Source organism: Eurosta solidaginis, chromosome 2, assembly GCF_040869045.1.
Source record: "Eurosta solidaginis isolate ZX-2024a chromosome 2, ASM4086904v1, whole genome shotgun sequence".
Classification (NCBI taxonomy): domain Eukaryota; kingdom Metazoa; phylum Arthropoda; class Insecta; order Diptera; family Tephritidae; genus Eurosta; species Eurosta solidaginis.
The window spans coordinates 101740367-101760734 of record NC_090320.1 but is presented as its reverse complement, the minus strand read 5'-3'; the positions used below and the strand labels follow the sequence as shown (position 1 = coordinate 101760734).

The window sequence follows — 20368 nt, the reverse complement described above, 5'->3', positions numbered from 1 at the left end:
CCTCTTCTGGGAACATGGCTCAATAATTTAACAAAAAGTTTTTACAGCAGAAATTTTAATTTTTGCTTGTCAATAGGCAGCCGTTAGGTTGCCCGAATATTTTCCTGCTTAAAAATAATTTTTAAATTATCAAAATTAAGCTAATATGCGTATTATGCTTATAATTATTAGGTGCTAGTCCTGGACGATTCACGATTTCGGTGTCATCCTTGCGCAGGGGCCATGCTGATCTTCTCTGTATCGTTGCAATGTATGTTTTGTTGACGTCTTCCATTTGCCGCAATTTTCACTGTTGGTGCCCGAATTTAATTATCATTTCTCTTCTTTTTTTCTTTTACAAGGCTTAGGCTGTAATCAGCCAATACAATCCTTACCAATGAATTAGGCTGCATAATCAGCCAGTAGAATCATAGGCGGGATCGCCATATAAAAGATTAAAATGTCGTATCCTTGCCAGCTATGAAATTAGGCTGAAAAATTAGCCAGTAGAATCATAGGCAGGATCGCCATATAAAAGATTAAAATGAAGTAACTGGTTTTGTGAGTTTTCAACATCAATGAGCGAATGCTTTTTATTCAAATATTGTCAGCTTATTTATACTAAATTATTCTAAATATATTCTTACATACATATTTACTTTAAGCATACATATTTACATGCATATTTACCTTAAGCATACATACTTACATACCTACATACAACTCGATACAAAATATGTACCTACACACGTGTGTTGAGTTGTGACTTCTGTGGGAAATGCAACGTTCGCAAATTTGCTTGAATGCAAGTTTGGTTTGGTTTGTGTTGTACACACACCTGTATTAAATCGTGTAAATGGCTATCTCAGCAACAATTATCAGATGCCTTTTTATGTGTTGATGAACACTTAAACTATTCTTGTTATAGGGTAGCATATTAGCTGATTTAAATATTTGACATTCAATTGTTGGCTGTTTGCACTACATTGTGTGTTCGTCTGTTTTTCCACAAAGGCTGTTCATTTAGAAGTGTGTTCTGACCTCACCACGAATGACTTCAACACAGCTTTTGCCCTATTCACTGGCCGCCGTGGCCTACCCTATCAGATATTTTCTGACAACGGAAAAACGTTCGTCGGCGCACAACGCGTACTACAAAGGGAATTCACCACATTCCTCAAGGAAGCCGCTACACACGTCGCCGAAAAGTATGCAACTCACGGATTCTCATGAAAATTCATCCCACCATACGCTCCACAAATGGGTGGTATATGGGAAGCGGCCGTGAAAAGTTTTAAGATACACTTTACGAAGGGAGCAGGAAACCAGAAGTTCTCCTTCGAAGAGCTCACTACCCTCTTAGTACGCATAGAGGCGGTCCTCAACTCCCGACCGCTCTCCCCTATGTCCGAAGATCCAATGAATCCCCTAGTCCTAACCCCAGGGCATTTCCTACGTGGTGCACCATTCTTGTCATTGCCGGAGCCAACTGCAGAGCATCTCACCCTGGTCAACAAATGGCAGAAACTGAAAGTGCTTCACCACCAGTTCAGCACGCGATGGAAGAACGAGTAATCAAGGAGCTGCACAAGCGGTACAAGTGGAAATGCCCTCAACGCAATATTCAAGTTGGAGATTTAGTCGTGGTAAAGGATGATTTACTACCCCAGAACGAATGGTGTTTGGGACGGGTAATCACTTTACACCCTGGATCGGATAACCATGTTCGAGTTGTGGAACTCAAAACTCAAAACGGACTAATAACCAGGAATATTGCCAAACTGTGCGTGCTACCAACTGCCTAGCAGTCCTACCCCTACCTCCGGTACCCTCAGCTTTCAGGGCCCCTAGCAATCTGAAAAGATATATAAGCTACCCTCACCCGTGTCTGAAAAATACGAATATTTTTTCTCTTTCCTTATCTATACGGGACCCGCAGAACAACCGAGGGCCAAAGTGTCGCCTCAACGGCATGTGTTGAGACAGTGTCGGACATTTTTAGCGATGCAACCGGGGGAACGATATCAGTGTGCGAAAACCCACCGGAACTGCCTTAACTGCCTCGCCATTTCGCACATCACTGGGGCCTGCGACTCTCCGAGCAGCTGCCGAAAATGCCACCTCGGCCACCACACGTTGCTACACCGGACTCGAAAGAACAACAACGCCGGACGCCAGGGCAACGACAGTCGACGCCGAGACAGGGCAAATCCAAGAGCCCGCGCGCGAAACCGCCAAAGCGCGGTACAAAGCTAATCGGCTCGGCAAAAAGCCAAACTGAGAAAACTCGTCGATAAGGCACGGGCGGCCCTGGACCGGGTCGATGCCGTCCTCAACCCAACCACGCGTCGGGCTGGGGGGAGCATGTTGAAGACATGATCCAGTTTTCGAACTAAGTCGGCCCCCCTCCGTCTGGCAACACCCGGCCATTGCGGCCAAGTTCAAGCAGCACATCAGCTGTGCTTGCCGACCACCACTGTGCTCACTCTCAAGTTAGTTGTTCTCAAACTACCCAACTACACGCGTCGCCCGAATCGCAATCGTTCGCCGTATTTATCGCCCACCCGCCGTTAAATTAATTCTTATTTTCATTTTATATTTCAATTTAATTTCATCTCCGTATCGTTTTACTTTCGCTGTGTTTGAAAATATATATTGAATATTTACATATATGTGTGCCCTCTTTTAAATGGAAAAGTGCTATGTTAACGAATTTTTTATACAACTTCAAATCTAATTATGTCAATGTCAGTAAGAATGGGCACACATAACTGGTGCACAAGTTATATATGACCATTCTCCAAAGGCCGGTGGTATAATGTGCCCTTAGAATTAGGCACGCTTTCACTATATCAAATTGTTCATTACATATTTACATACATGCAGACCTCACACGTCAAAAACTATTAATAACATATTGCTGAGCAAACACTTATGAATTGACTACACATATTTGTTTATATCAGTCAATTGGTCACGGTAACGTTGGCCATATACACAAATATGTACTCAAATACCGAAATAAGATCATGCCAATATGCTGACTTTACATACAGTAAACATGTACATTTTAGCTCATAACTATTAGTGTAAATAGGTATAAGTAGAATAAGAATATTTTGTATAAAAAGAGAAGCATTTTCAAAATAAACAAGAATCACAAAGAATCACTTTGAATGATCGAACGCTTAAACATCAACTCCGTATTAATTATATTATAATCTATTCGTCTTCAGTACTGGCCCATTGGCGGCCGTAAAACCGTAAGTTGAGTTATTAATAAGTGTGTTCGGTGCTTTCATGTCAAACCCAAATCTATGCAACACTTAATGGGAAGCCTGCCAGCAGCAAGGGTTGAATGCAGTCGTGTATTCCTAACAACCGGAGTCGACTTTTGCGGTTCGTTTCTCTACAAATCCGACGTACGAAACCGAGCTCCAATCAAGTGTTATATTTGCATATTTATTTGCAACTAAGGCTATACATATGGTGCTGGGCAAAGATTTGGCAACCTAGTCATTCATCGCTGCCTTAAAGAGATTCATTGGTACTCGCGGTAGGCCGCAACTCATATGGTTGGACAAGGCCACTAATTTTTTTGGAGCAAAAAATTAGCTATCTTAATTAAAAAACTTATTCTTTGATCAAGAGAATGTGAAAGTAATACATGAAAAGTATGCTAGCGATGGAATTGAGTAGATGTTCATACCCCACGCTCTCAGCAATTTGGCGGCTTATGGGAAGCCGGAGTAAAAATGGCCAAATATCATTTTTATCGCGTAGTTGGCCTTTCCCTATTAAATTTTGATGAGCTTCGCACACTTGTGTGCCAGGTTTGCGCAAAAATAAATTCACTTCCCTTATGTCCCGTTTCAGGGAACCCTGATGACATTGAGTTGCCTACACCTGTGCACTTTCTTATTGGCGCATCTTTCACATCAGTGGTAGAACCTGACCTTACCACAGTAAGCATAAATTGACTTAGTAGATGGAAGCGTATATGCTACATACAACAGACTCTTCTTCAGCAACGCCAAAAATGAAATTCATCGGCAATAAAGCTAAAGCCTGCAAACTTAGTGGACAACTTTGGTCTTTCTTCGCTACACTTAACACTTCCAATTAAAAGGGTTTATCGTTTTACTTCAAAAACGTTATAAATTCTTTTTTTATTTATAATTTAATAATTAAGCAATTAACGCGTTAACAACTTCAGCTTCTGATTTAAATATTCAAAAATTCAAAGGATTAGAAAAAAATGTATATAGAGGGAGCGCGTCCGCGATTGCCGGCTAATAATGCTTGACTGACGAATGCCATATATAATTGTTGACGATGGTAGTGTATGCGCGTTGGCGCCTTTCCATTCGCCGCGCACGGCTGCGCATAAGGATTTCGCCGCCGTATAAATTATTAAGGAGGCGGCTTAAACATCCTGCCCGCCCTGCAGGGAGGTGCCAGTAAGCACCTTCTGCAGTTCCTGCAGGGCGCGGATGGTAGTATCTAAGGCGCGATTCGTATTGCGCCGTTGGCATTGCGCCGTTTGCAGGCCTTGAGGGGTGCGCGCGATCGTGCGCTTGGCCGTCTTTGCGAGTTTGGGGGTTGCCGCTGTTTTACATGCAGGATGCGCCTTTTGGGCGCTACAGGCGCAGGTCGGTGTCGTCTCTTTTTTCTTTTTCGGCCTGGGTTTCGGCTTCCGGGATGCTTGCTGTGTTGGGACCTTTCCTTGACCACGTTGACTTTTCGGTCCATTGTGCAGGAGGGTGTGATGCGCCAGACCGCACATTTTGCACGACCCTCGGGAGTCGCATTCACCCGTTGTATGCGTGAGGGCTAAGCAATTATAACAATAGCCCTGTGCCCTGGCCACGGTAGCACGCTGCGGTGGCCGCATCGCCTTAAAAGCCGGGCAGGTCCGCAGAGCGTGGTAGCGGTGGCAGAGCCGACACTGGAGGCAGTTATCGGTCTCTGCTGTGGGAGCCAGTGGACATGCTGGTCGAGATGCCATGATGGTGTCGTCCTGAAAGCATAAGAGCAGAGAGAGAAACGAGAAGTAGTTGGATACAGCGGATGATACGGAAATTTAATTATACAGGGGAAACGTATATAAGTTAGAGCGCTGTGCTCGAAGAGTACTCCATTGGAAGAAAGCACAGTTTAACTAAGGGGCGCATGACAAGCCCATTTTGGGTGCGAACCTCTACAACCCGAACATGGTTGTCAGGTCCGTGGCGAACGTTCTCGATTCGTCCCAGACGCCACTCTGTGGGTGGGAGCGAATCTTCTTTAATTACGACAAGGTCGCCTGGTTGAGGATTTCGCTGTGGCGTTTGCCATTTATAGCGCTTCTGAAGGTCCTTCAGATAATCCTCTTTCCAGCGTCGACTGAATTGGTGATGAAGCGATTTGAGTTTTTCCCATCGATTTATCCAGGAGAGGTCTTCCGCGTTTGGCTCAGGAATGGCTAATAGCGGTGCACCTCGAAGGAAGTGACCCGGAGTGAGCGCTGTGAAGTCAGCTGGGTCCTGGGATAGTGAGGTGAGAGGCCTCGAATTGAGAACTGCTTCAATACGCACCAACAGCGTCGTGAATTCTTCGAAAGTAAACTTGTGGGATGCAGCGGTTTTTTTGAGGTGGGTTTTAAAACTTTTTACTGCGGATTCCCACAAGCCGCCCATATGAGGGGCGCTGGGTGGAATATACTGCCAGTTTATTCCCTGAGGGGCGTATTTCTGTACAATGTCCGCAGAGCATTCGTTAAGAAATTTAACGAAGTCGCGTTCGAGTGCGCGCTGAGCGCCAATGAACGTTTTACCATTGTCGCTCATCATTTTTGAGGGATAACCTCGTCTGCCAACGAATCGGGCGAATGCTGCTCGAAAGGCTTCAGTAGTAAGGTCCGAGCATAGCTCGAGGTGTACTGCCTTTGTGGAAAAACAGACGAATACAGCCACGTACCCTTTTATGATAGTGGTCGACCTCAGAACCGATGCTTTTATTTGGAATGGACCTGCAAAGTCTACTCCTGTTGTGGAAAAGGGGAGTGAGAAATTGCAGCGCTCAGGTGGTAGAGCTGCCATTATTTGCGTGCGCGTTTTCTGTTTGAAAAGCGTGCAAGATTTGCACTGAAAAATGCATTTCTTTATAAGAGGCTTTAGTTTTGGTACGTAGTACTCTTGCCTCACCATTTGGAGCATTAACCGCATTTCTGCATGAAGAAGCAGGCGGTGTAAGAACTCCAGATACAACTGGCAGAGCCTCGAATCCGGAGGAAGGATTACTGGATGCTTCTCGTTGTATTGCATTGTAGAATGTTCCAATCTTCCACCGATACGTAGGAGCCCGTATCCATCCAGAAATGGGTCAAGAGCCAGAAGGGAACTCTTTTTGCTTATTGGCATATTGTTTTGTAAGGCGCTCTTTTCCGCCCCGAAATGGCGAGATTGTGCCATTGCCACAAGCCGCGTTTTCACATGTTGCAACTCTTTGTACGTCAGATGGGGATTATGTGTTGCCACCGATTTGGATTTGCTGCAGGCATTGTTCGCAAAGCGGAACACGTATGCAATCACACGGAGAGCTCGAGAGTATGAGGAGAAGCGTTGGAGAATATCGTCCTCCTCCTCGAGTGCGTGATATGCTTCGACCTTGCGTTTCTCGGGTGGAGAAGCACTACCTGCTTTCGGCTTTGGCCATGCCGAAACGTGGCAAGAAAGCCATTGTGGTCCGTGCCACCAAAGTGAAGAGCCTATCAAATCATGCGGATTGCAACCACGTGTGCCAAGATCAGCAGGGTTGTCTTGGCTAGATACATGGCGCCAGGTGCCGCTGGGAAGATATTCTCGAATTTGAGAGGTACGGTTGGCCACATAAGTCTTCCAGGTCGATGGAGATTTCTCTAGCCAGGCTAGTACAATCTCAGAATCTGACCATAAGAATATGTTGCATGCTTGTAAGTCGAGCTGTTTTCGAACAGTTGAAGCCAGTTTTGCGAGTAGGACTGCACCACATAGCTCTAAGCGGGGTAAGCTTACAGTTTTTATGGGGGCAACTTTGCCTTTCGCAACCAAAAGAGAAGATTTTATTTGGTTGCCCACATGTGTGCGGATGTAAATCGCTGCGCAATATGCCTTTTCCGAGGCATCACAGAACCCGTGGATTTGGGTGTCTTGCCCTGGAACGACATTAACCCATCGAGAGATTTCGATGTGGCAAATGGCTGGCAGATTTTCTGCGAAATGTTGCCATTTTGATAATGTTGCGGGTTTGGCGCTTTCATCCCAATCGCTGCCATCCAGCCAGATTTCTTGGAGAAGCATCTTGGCCTGGATCATAACTGGCGACAGCCATCCTGCCGGGTCAAAAAGTTTTGCAACAGAAGATAAAATTTGTCGCTTTGTGACCGCATTTTGGGTGTGTTCCGGCAGAATGGTGTATGAAAATTTGTCCGTGAGCGCGTTCCATCGAATGCCAAGAGTTTTGGTATTGGAAGTGCTCTCAAATTTTAAGAAGTTGGAGTCTAGAAGATCCTCCTTCGGAAACTGTTCTAATATGGCCGGGTGATTAGCCGTTAGTTTCTTTAGTATGAAACCAGCTGATTTTAGGGCGTGTATCACTTGAACGAGGGATTCAGTGGCGTTATCGATGGTATGACTTCCGGATAGGATGTCGTCGACATAGGTTTGCGTCTTGAGAATTGTTGCAGCCAACGGGAATGTCGCTTTCGTGTCATCGGATAGTTGATGCAACGTACGAATAGCGAGATATGGTGCACAATTGACGCCGAATGTAACCGTTTTTAGATTGAAATCGCTAACATTGGAGTTGGCCGATTTGCGAAATAGGATTCGCTGAAAATCTTTGTCGTCCTCGTGTATAAGGATCTGACGGTACATTTTTTCAATATCTCCATTGAACACATACTTATGCATGCGCCACTGTAGAATTAGTAGCATGAGATCTGGTTGCAGAGTTGGACCAGTGTATAGCACGTCATTCAGGGATTTTCCTGACCCAGATTTTTTAGAGGCGTTGAAAACCACACGAACTTTGGTGGTGACCTTATCTGGTTTGACTACCGCATGATGTGGCAAGTAAAATGAGAAGACCTTGCCATTCGAAGTTATTTCGCATGGGTCGGCAGATTCCATGTGATCAAGGTCGAGATATTCTTGCAACACATTGTTGTACATTGTACCTAACTCCCCCTTTTTCTGAAGCGATCGCTCCATGCTGAAAAACTGCTGCAGAGCAGCCGGGCGGGATTTGCCGAGGGAGAGTTTTTCAGGAAACTCTTCCTTGAATGGAAGTCGCACAATGTATCGACCGTTTGGTGCACGTGTCGTGGTTGTTGCATATATCCGCTCACACGCTTGATCCTCGGGGGATATCTGTGGAGGTTGTGGAATTTCCTCCTCTTCCCAAAATTTTCTCAGTTGAGAACTGAGTGTCTCGTTTGACGCTTGGACTTGCGTCGAGAATGACACAACATTTTCAGTTATTGGACCACTGAGAATCCAACCAAAAATGGTTTGTTGCGCAAGTATGCTACCGCACACCTTTTTTATACCTTCCAGCAGAATTTGTGGAAGTATGTCGCTGCCAATGACCATGTCAGTCTGACCTGGTATGTGGCAACTGGGATCAGCGAGCTCAAGGAGTTTGAACTGCTGCCAGATTTTGCGACTAATGGTGGATGTTGGTAGATTTGTTGTTAGCTGCGGCAACACAATGGCATGAGCCTTTATCCTTTTCATGGCCTTGGATGCAACCAGTGTCAAAGGACAAAGCTTGGAGGACTTTTGTACGACTTGTCCACCCATGCCAGAGATTTCGAACTTTGAATGTTCGAATGGAAGTTTCAACCGTTTTTGCACTTTCGAGGAAAGGAAAGTTCTTTCCGAGCCTTGATCAATAAGGGCTCTCAGTTGAAATAATTCCCCTTCGTGTTCGACTGCGACCATAGCAGTAGGAAGGAGAATTTGGTTATCATTGGCTGCATGCAATGATTGAACCGGTGCGTGTTTTGAACAACACGGTAGCTCGCCAGAATCGGAGCTATTCTGCGTTTGTCGAACGGGAGATGTTGACTCAGCAGTTGTGTGCTGCACGTTTGGTGCATTCGTTCGCGGGGTGGAACGTTGAGCTTGTGGGCTCGCATGCAACAGCGTGTGATGCCGTTGATGACATGTCGAACATGACCACTTGCTCGTGCACTCATTGATGATATGAGTGCTGCTAAGGCAGTTTGTACACAGCTTAGCTTGTTTTATGAATTGTGTCCGGTTTTGCACAGACATTCGTTTGAATCGTGGACAGAATCTAATAAGGTGTGGGGAGTTGCAACATTGGCAAGTTTCCTTTTTAGATTCTGCCACAAGGGTTTGCGTCCTGTTGAAGGACCTGTTTTGCGTAGGATTTTGATGAGCGACTGGTTTTTGTTTGCTTGGTTGAAGCCTATTGACCCTTTCAACGACTTCATATCTCGAGGTGAGAAAGTCGTTCATTTGTGACCATGAGGGTAGATCTCTTCGAGAAGAGAGAGACTGTTCCCAAAGTGACAGGGTTGTTTCTGGGAGCTTTGATGAACAAATGTACACCAGAATCGGATCCCAACTGTCTGTCGTAACTCCTTGGGAGTGAAGGACGGATAGGCAGTTGTTTATTGTATTTTGCAATTTCTGAAGTTGCTCACTATTTTCGGATGGAATAGTGGCAAGAGTCAGTAAGGATTTTATCTGGTTGTCAACCAAGATACGCTTGTTTTCGTATCGTGACCGTAAAGCTTCCCAGGCAAGGTCAAAGTTATCATCGCTCAACGCATATTGTTTGACGATGGAGCCGGCTTTGCCTTGCGTTTTGTACCGGAGATGGTACAATTTCTGAGCACGGGAGAGCCTTGGGTGGTTAATGTACACCGCTGTGAACATGTCACGAAAAGCGGGCCATTCTTCATAGCCACCATAAAAGGTCTCCGTGTCGCATGCTGGGACTTTGAGGTAAATATTTGCCTCAGCCGGGGGTTGTTCCACGCGGGGTGGTGGACTCGGCGTTGCCATCATTTTGATCAATGAAAGTTGATCGGCAATTTTTGCTTTAGTCACTTCATACGTATCAAGGCAGGCGCATTGTTTGCCTTGCACTGAACTCTTGAAGTCTTCAGGGAAACTTTCGTCTGGTTTCGAAAAAACCAGATCGTAAACCGATTGAAGTCGTGCCCAATAATCATCTAGTGATTTGTCCTTTATCATGAGATACGATTCAGTGTGATCCTGAATCGGTGCTTCGTTGAATTTTGCACAATATCTCATCAGATTGTCACTTTCCGCGATGAACTTTTGCGCGGATGGGTCAACTGATTTGGATTTCTGGGGGGATGTTGACCTCTCCTTGGCCGTTTCTTCCTTTGGGCCACCTTTTGGTTTTGTCCCGGTTTCGGACGTTTTTGGGGGACTGCGAGGCATTTTATGCAAGCTTTTGGGTTTTCACCAAAAAAACCGAATAAAGTATGTGTCCGCTCAGAGAACGTTCGCAAAATTTGAAGATGGAAAACTCTTCGTGCCACAGAAATTTAAAAAGGGGAATTTTTAATTGGTGGCGGTGTTTGTGTTTTTTTTTTTGAACAATAGAGTCAAGCACGGACAACGGGACGTTCCTTAAATGATTTAAATCCGCGAAATTCGGAATTTAATAGGATTTATATTGTTTTGTAAAAACAAAAGGTATAAAATTTAAAAAAAAATCACAAACACTTTTCACTTATATATACGTGTAAATATACGTGTGGAAATAAACGTGTATTTGTAAATTACTGGTATATATAGGTATGTATATATTAGAAAATAATAATATGTACTTGAAGTTTGTATGGATATTTTTTGAAAGTTCCTATAGGGACGAAAATATCTCAAACTTAGTTTTGTACGCCAGAATAAGTACAAATGTACACGCGCAATATACAAACGTATGTATATATATTTGTTTGTGCGAACGTATGCACGTGAATCAGATGAGCTTCTCTGTTTATGTTTACAAACAGAAGAGTTTGTTTTGATTCGCTTCTTCGTCGCTTTAATGTCGCGTTTCTTTGTGAAGCTGAGTGCGCTTGATTGCACTGTTGGGAGAGTGCAGCAAAGAAAGATGAAAAAATTGCAAATATGAGAGAGGTTGAGAAATTTGATCAGCAGTACACAGCTCTCGTTGCTAATGTAGCTCTATGTGCTGGGAAAATGTCGCTGGAAGAGCGACTTGAACGTGTGAGTAAACACGTATGATGTTCTCTGAGTGGAGAAGTATGATTGCTGGAAAAGCAACTTGAAATTATTTGTACATGTATGTAAGTATGTACGTATGAATATTACGATTTTTGTATATGCTGGCAAGCAAGAAAAAATCACTTGGAAGAAGTTGAACTGTATCGACAAGTTCAACGCTCTGTGTGAACAACGGGGTAAACTCAGCTGTAGAAGAAGATTTTGCCGATGTTGTTCTTGCACAGTGGATTTGAGTAGGCAAGTAAACTGCAATTTTTTGTTGGTTAAATACCACTAGAAATATGTATACATATATATATATATATAATTGGCGGATTTTGCCTATCGGTATAGCGGAATATTTTCTACCAATTTTTGGTTGCAAAAAAGTTGCAGTAAAACCAACGGTAAGAAAATTTCCGCAATATTCAAGTATATATGTGGATATATATATATGTTTTTGCAGTTTACACAAAATAATATAACTTTTGTGGAAAAAAGGTTTTATTATTTTTAATATATTTTTTATGAAAAATAAAAAACTGCCTACTCACCGATTCCTGTATTCTTATGCTGCTTATATTGTTGTTGTTGGTCTGCTTCTTGATGATGCTGCTGCTCAGCTCCTGGGTAAAGATGATTTAAAATTTTTTTTTTTTTTTTTTTTATGTTTTCAGTTTCAAAAATTTCTTTTCTCTTTTAAAAAACAATTTTTCTGTGTATTTAAGTGTTTGATTAATATATGTTTGTATGATGATTGCACCCACAATTATCAAAAACTTTTTTTTTTTGTTTTAAAGATCTTAAAATTTTTTCTTTTTTCGCAATTTTTTTTGAATATGTTCAATTCTCTATTTGTATATATGTATATAAGCAGCTTTTAAACTTTGTGTTGTTTTTTTTTTTTTTCTTTCACACTTCCCTCACTCAGTTTTTATTCACTGTGTCTCCACTTTTGTATGTTTTGTTTTAAAAAATTTTTATTTATTTTTCAAACGAACGAAAATTCGATTTTAATTTAATTCTTGTTTTAATTATAATTTTAGGGGTTGGGCCAAAGATGGCTGCGAAGGACCATGGACAACTTTGGTCTTTCTTCGCTACACTTAACACTTCCAATTAAAAGGGTTTATCGTTTTACTTCAAAAACGTTATAAATTCTTTTTTTATTTATAATTTAATAATTAAGCAATTAACGCGTTAACAACTTCAGCTTCTGATTTAAATATTCAAAAATTCAAAGGATTAGAAAAAAATGTATATAGAGGGAGCGCGTCCGCGATTGCCGGCTAATAATGCTTGACTGACGAATGCCATATATAATTGTTGACGATGGTAGTGTATGCGCGTTGGCGCCTTTCCATTCGCCGCGCACGGCTGCGCATAAGGATTTCGCCGCCGTATAAATTATTAAGGAGGCGGCTTAAACACTTAGTTTTGACGAAGGACGAGAACAAACCGCCGCTTAAATGGCCACTGGCCAGGGTTATCGAAACTATTAGTGGAAAGACCAGTTGGTTCGGGTTGCCACTCTGAAGACTGCAAGTGGGATCTACAAACGGTCGGTGACAAAATTGTGCCTACTTCCAATTGACGACAATGTATTGAAAGGCTAAACCTTTCAACGGGCGGAGTATGTTTAGTTATAAACACATTGTACATATTTTAAAGTATAAGTTACCAATTCCTTATTACTACGTTTTGTCATGTACGATCACTGATAACTTTATTTTCTTATTATCACTTGCAATTTCTAATGTTCATATTCATATACATAACTTCATACACACATATGCAAACATTTGCTAACTTTAAACCTGCACTTCCACTAACCTCTATTGTTATCAATGCTAATAAACCTGTTTACCAGAATCTTTGTTGTACATAAAACATACATACATATGTACATATGTATGTGAGCATAAAAAACCTATTGTGCACTCCGGCAGGCTTTATCAACATATGTTTGTACATAATTATTTACATCTATTGTTGTGGTACAGTTAAATCAGGCAATATTTCTGCACAAATGAAAAGTGCTCTTTGTACAATAGATGCATAGAATAATGATATGATAAGCTATATAAGGGGGTAACTACTAACAACAGTTGTTTGCCATTCGTCTTATGTTCATGGGGCAAACCACATAACAAATCAAATTTCGTACCTATATCGTACTGTTTCTTTATAGAAATAATAACACGGGTAACAAAAAAAGCTTATTATCCTAAAAACAGCTTAAATATGGTATATGACGAAAGACGAATTCAACTCGACTTGGCCGCCAGAAAATTGCTTTGCTGAATGTTGTTGTTGTTGTTATACTGTGCATTGTTTATACTTTATTTCTTAATGTCAAACAAATTCACAACAATAATTACGCTTTCCATGCGCAACGAAATTTCAATTGACAAACAGCTGACTTCGAAAATTCGAAATTCCCCAATTACTGTTCTCCTTCTCGCAAGAACAAAATTTCGAGGGAATATTTAGAATTGGGCTGTAAAATATTTTTGGTCCACCGTCACTTGAGGTAAAATAATTATATGGTTCCTGGGTAGAATATAACCAGCTTCTTACCACAACTGTAGCATTCATTCATTCACTCAGTCCCTCATTCATTCATTCATTTGTACATACATATATTTTGACTCGTTTTGGTATGTCTTGAGATGCATTGACCCTTACATACATATTCATTCAATTGTACATACATACATCACGACACGCGCTACGACAGTCTACTGTCTCGTAAGTTGAGGCGTATTCTGTTTCAATTTAAAGCTGATGAATTGCTCACCACCAACCTTTTCCTGCACAATTTATTCCCACGACGCGTTGCCACTTAACTTATTCTATTCCGTTTTTGCTTACTAAGCATTTCCCACAACTAATGTTATTTGCGCTGAGCTTGCGCTTCCCACCGAGCTGAATATATGTACCTACGCAGTTCATATTTTGCACACTTAGTATATAAGTATGTATTAATGTAAATATGTAATGTAGGTAGCTCATAAGTATTAATTAGAATAATTTTGTATAAATACTCAGGTAACTTCGCTTATAAAAACAATGATTGTTTTGACACCCAAACAGAACAAAGCATTTTTTTCTAATTTTACTCATCTTCTGATTTTATTCATTACATGGCGATCCTGCCATAATAAACAGACTGCTAAACAAGCAGGACTGGTTTAGCCGTCATTATTTTATACCAAGCAGGACACGCATTACATGGCGATCCTGGCAATTCAAGTATTATTAGCAGACTGCTGTTCTGAAGCAGACTGCTAAACTCTTGAAAGGATCCTGCGAGACCTGCTAAACATCCTTAGCAGAACGTCTTAATTATTCGCAAGGATCCTGCCTCAAGCAAGACAAACCTAAGAAAAGGCAGGAATCTCAACAAATTGGAAAATTTACGCAATATTTGCTAAACGTACTTCCAAAATATCAAGAAAGGTGCTTGAAGTAAAAACTGTTTCGGAAAATATTACTTACTTACTTACTTACTTAATTGGCGCATAACCGTCTAAACGGTTATAGCCGCCCAACAAGGCGCGCCAGTCGCTTCTTCGCTCCGCCAACCGGCGCCAATTTGTCACACCAAGGGAGTTTAAATCGTTTTCCACCTGGTCCTTCCAACGAAGTGGGGGCCTTTGCCTCCATAGGCGGGTTCCGATAGAAACACTTTCTTGGCCGGAGCATCATCTTTCATTCTTATAACATGGCCTAGTTAGCGCAGCCGCTGCGTTTTAATTCGCTGGCCTATGTGAATGTCTGCGTATAGCTCGTACAGCTCATCATTAAATCTTCTTCGGTACTCGCCATAGCCAACGCGTAGAGGTCTATAAATCTTTCGAAGAACTTTTCTCTCGAACGCTCCCAAAGCCGCTTCATCCGCTGTTGTCATGGTCCATGCTTCTGCCCCATATAGCAGGACGGGTACGATAAGTGACTTGTATAGTATGATTTTCGTTCGCCGAGAGAGGACTTTAATTTTCAATTGCCTATCTAGTCTGTTGCGGTCACCCTGTGCGACGGATCTGGACCTAAAGTCCGGCAACCTCATGTCCGTGCCATGTCAGCAAATGACAAACGTCAGTTGCACACTTATCGGTGCAATTTCCGCGGCCAACTTCCCTTTTAATCGACAGAAGCGGAGGCGAACACACGCGCCAAATAAAGGAAAAAAAAACAGGAAAAGTTCTTCCCACAAAATTTATCGGGTCACTACTTATGGTTTTGGAAGCTATCCAGTGATCGCAAAATAAGCGTATCACACCGCCCGACTGGCCACTGAGTTTGGCAATTGTTTGGGGGCAGAATCCACCTTCTTCAGCACGGCCTATACGTGTCGGCACTGCAATTTTTTGGCCATCCTGCATCAACACTTACATTGTTGTAAAGTGTGCTACATTCGTCAGCGGCGTCGGAAAGAGCTGCAGTCTGGTCCAGCCGGGCGAAACAGCTGCCGTATCGCCTAGACGATCGGGGCCACGCGGTTGGTAAATCAACCACGGCACCTACGAGTACATTGATCGGCCGGCGCGAAAAGGCGAGAGGCAAATGGTCGCATATCCGCGACCGATATAAGAGCGTAACACCACCGGGCATCTAGGGCCATACCCAAAAGCTTCATAACCACTTCCAAGGAGCGCTTAAGGAAGCCTCAGTAGCATTCATCTAAGCGCAATATCGATACAGGACTACATCCAACTAATGAAGCAGCACTCTGGTCGGACGGTTTACAGGTTTTTCTAGTTTAAGCATATATTTAGTAACGGGTAGAAGCACATATACGTTTTTGTACACAGCCATATATTTGGTGGTGAATCTCGGGGAGTGTTCGGTAACACCGCGAATAACGTAGGTTCGTCCCTCGAAATACCCATCCAAAATTAAAGTTTGAATAAGAATTATAGGGAGGGTTACGAGGAGAGTAATAATTCGCCACCGCGGGGTTATCCAACTACCCTGAGAGTATTCCCTGACACAAGACGTCTTGTAGGGCTGGGTGGGAATTTGATCTATTCGTCGGATGTTCTCCTAGAGGAATCTAACCCGTTCGGGTTTCTTTTGCGTTGTGTTTTATTTTCTTTGGGAGGGCGAACCGACGTTCGCATGTATTCCTGACATTGCGTTTGTATAGCAGTGACTGCACTCAGCATTATATTTTCTGCATGTGGAGAATACATCCCGTAAATTTTTAATCATATATTTTTCAGAGCATCCTAATACGACTAAATCGTCCATGTATAAGAATGCTTGTGATGGTTTTAGACCTGCGAATGCCAATGTCATCATCCTCTGGAATGAGTTTGGAGCTACTTTGAGACCATAAGGTAATCTTTTGAAACGATAAGTACCGTTATACGCTGTAAAGGATGTGATATCTCTTGATTCTGGGCTGATTTCTATTTGGTGAAATCCTGACATTAAATCTAGGCATGAGAAATATTTCGCTCTTCCCAATTGATCTAGAATATCATCTATTCTAGGCAAAGGGAATTTATCAGCTGTTATTTTTTTATTTATTTGTCTGAAATCAACAACTAATCTCCACCTTTTTTCTCCTTTGCCCGGAAGGGATTTTTTAGGTAACAATAAAATAGGGCTGTTGTACTCTGAGGTTGATGGTTCAACAATATCATCTTGAATTAGTTTGTTTACTTGTTTATTTATTTCATTGTTATGTGCTTGGGGTAGTCTATAATTTTTATTATACACAGGAGTGTTATCTTTCAGATGCAACTTTTGTTTGTAAAAGTTATTGGTCGTGATTGGTTCTGTTTCTAATGAGACTATATCAACGAATTCTGAGCATAATGTGTTGAGTGATTTACTAGCGAATGGCGCAAAATTTGTATTCAATCTTTCTAACTTTTCTTTATTATTACCTTGCAGTGAGGTGTATTTTCAATTATTACATAATCCTCTAAGCTTTCTGTTTTGATGTCATAATCTTGAATGATTGCATGTTTATCTGTTGTATTTATTATTCTTATTGAAGCATGATTTGAGTTTACTATCGTGTTGGCTACAAAAATGCCATCAGTCAATTCTTGATGAGGTACTAATAGTTCCTTATTATGACTATTGATTTGAACGTGTCTAATTACTTCGGCTCTTGCGGGTATTTTAATGCTATTGATTGTTGGTTTATTTGTCACTTGTATAACTATATCTTCTGGCTAATCGTATGGTCGTAGTATTAGGCTGTCCCCATTTTTATTATAATCTAAAATGCAATTCTATTTTTTAATGGAGTCAAGTCCCAAAATTCCATCACATGAGATTGGGAAATTGTCTTCTACTATGTGAAATTTGTGTCTTATTAAAAGACTATCATCTGTTAGATCTGCTTTTACTGTTCCAAGTGTGCTTGTTATGCCTCGGCCAATACCTTTTTAATCTGTGATCTGTGAGTTATTTATTGTGACATTACTGTCAATTTGACCCGTCTTTATTATTGAGATATCCGCTCCTGTATCTATCAGGAACGTTGAAGTTGACTTATTTAGAGTAGTATTGGAAGATATGTAGCTGTTCAGATGCAAGTTGAATGTATATACTTTATTACCGTTAGCATTTACTGTTGGAGTGGAGTTTTCTGGTTTTCCTGTTGGTTTATATTACGGAGATTGCGCGTGTTACTCTGATTGGATGATCTTGACTGACCTGCAAAATTGCGTCTTGGGAAATTATTATTTTGTCAATTACTATTATTATTATTATATCTGTTAGCATTACCATAATATCTTCGGTTTTGGTTACCTCGATAATTATTATTTTGGTAGCTTCTTGGGAAGTTACCTCGGTAATTACCTTGTGAGCGCGTCAGGCGTAACATTGTATTTGGGTTACCCGTGATTTCAGTACAACTATTCGTGAATTTTGAAATAGCCTCGTTCATAGATGTGAACATTCCTGCCTGCATTATCAGTTTAACTCTTTCGGTAGCCGAGTTCTTACACATGGCCTTTACAGCTGCTTGTGTGGCATATTTGGTCGCCACATCAGGTGCAAGACCGTCATATATGTAAGCACCTTCCAACGATTTTGTTAATTTTTCGATTTCAGCAGTGTACTGGTTTACTGCGCTGTTGGACGTTTAGGAGTTTTGCCATCAAAACTTCTACAGATTCACCTTTAATTGCTGAACTCAACTTTTGCCTTATTGCCAGTATTGAATTTTCAGTGCTCGAAAGGTTTCTAGCTGTTCCCTTGAGCTTAGTTTTTATCATGGAAACTGCTATGGTCTCATGAGTTTCCTTAATTTGTTCTAGGATATCTAGTGCGTCTAAGAAGCTATGTAAGTTCCCATGTTTACCATCAAACTCAGGTAGAATTGGCGAAGCCGTTTTTAAGAATTCTACTGTGGTTTGTACCATTTTGTCTTTTCTTGTTTGGTAGTTTGGTGTCTCTGCTAAAATTTCCTTTTTTTTCCTGTTTTTCTTCTTCTTTTTGCTCTACTTCTTGTTCCTCTTCTAAATCGGAGGCTGTCTCCAGCAGGAATGTGCTAAAGTCTATTTCTATTTCCTTCTTGAAACTCCTTGGTACTATGAATTCTATATCATATCTTGCCAGTGAGGACACCAATTTGTCTCTAACGCTGGCAAAAATTTGATATGCTTGGTCTTTTCGATTGCCGTCTAGTTTACCGTTTAACTTTTGGATTGTTTTTCCTATTCTGTTAAATGCTTCATCTATTATTTTAAGATGCTTTACTACTGTTTCTGCCATTACTTTTGTATTTTTATTAATATATTTGTAAGATTCTTCTCCTATCGTTTTTTCTTCTATGAGTAGTTTAACGATATCTTCCCATTTGCCCATTGGGGATGGCAGTTAAAATTTAGTTAAAACTTATCTAAACCTTCGGCGCGGCTATCATATCGCTTTTTTAGGAATTTATTATGGGTTGAGTAGAGTTTCAGAAACAAACTGATGCAACTAACTACGCAGATGATTAGAAGCATGATCTTAATAGTATCTAGTGCCTCAGTATGGTCTACTACTTATTTTTTTTTTTTTGTTTTTTTGTTCTTTTATTAAAATTTTTATTTATTTTTTTTTTTTTTCAATATTTTAATCGGTGCTTCCCATAATTTTGACTTCCCACCTATATAACTCTTCAGCTGCTGTTGCGTGTGGGTTCCTAACATTCCATATTGTTGGTTCCCCAGGCATTTCAATAAGTTTCCAATGACTTTTCAACCAAATTAGAGTTTTTTCCTCATCTACAATTTTAATTTCATTTTTAAGGTCCTCAAGTGGGCCTTTTCCATAAGTTTTAATCTTCCTTGATGTTTACATTGCTGGATTCGATTTTTTATTTTTATAATTATTATTCCTTAATCCCTTAATTTCTTGTTTTAGTTGAATTTTTTTGCCTGATTAGTGCTTAAATTTATTTTTTCATAGATCTTGGCTATTGTTTTTCGAATGCCAAATTGCTTTCCTCCTCTTTTTCTTTTCAATTTGACCGGCTTTGGAACTTTAGGTTCCTCAATTTTTTTAATCCTATTTCTCTTTCTGTACTCCTCGATTGTTATTGGCTTAGGGCTTTGCTTGTGTTTCTCAGGTGTTTCGTTTTCACCTTCTTGTAAATTTAAATTTAGTTTAACTAATTTGTCGAAAATTTGGTCAAATTGGCTTTGATTTTGTATGTCCTCTTCTGGGAACATGGCTCAATAATTTAACAAAAAGTTTTTACAGCAGAAATTTTAATTTTTGCTTGTCAATAGGCAGCCGTTAGGTTGCCCGAATATTTTCCTGCTTAAAAATAATTTTTAAATTATCAAAATTAAGCTAATATGCGTATTATGCTTATAATTATTAGGTGCTAGTCCTGGACGATTCACGATTTCGGTGTCATCCTTGCACAGGGGCCATGCTGATCTTCTCTGTATCGTTGCAATGTATGTTTTGTTGACGTCTTCCATTTGCCGCAATTTTCACTGTTGGTGCCCGAATTTAATTATCATTTCTCTTCTTTTTTTCTTTTACAAGGCTTAGGCTGTAATCAGCCAATACAATCCTTACCAATGAATTAGGCTGCATAATCAGCCAGTAGAATCATAGGCGGGATCGCCATATAAAAGATTAAAATGTCGTATCCTTGCCAGCTATGA

The 20368-nt window shown here is 41.0% G+C and overlaps 1 protein-coding gene and 2 pseudogenes across 5 annotated transcripts in view; all 3 read right to left on the bottom strand.

The window, feature by feature from the left end:
• vari (MAGUK p55 subfamily member vari) overlaps positions 1-20368 on the bottom strand; it is a 767475-nt gene that overhangs the window by 181982 nt on the left and 565125 nt on the right. The gene's annotated exons all lie outside the window — the stretch shown is intronic.
• LOC137242961 (U6 spliceosomal RNA) lies at positions 174-274 on the bottom strand (annotated as a pseudogene).
• On the bottom strand, positions 20079-20179 carry LOC137242964 (U6 spliceosomal RNA; annotated as a pseudogene).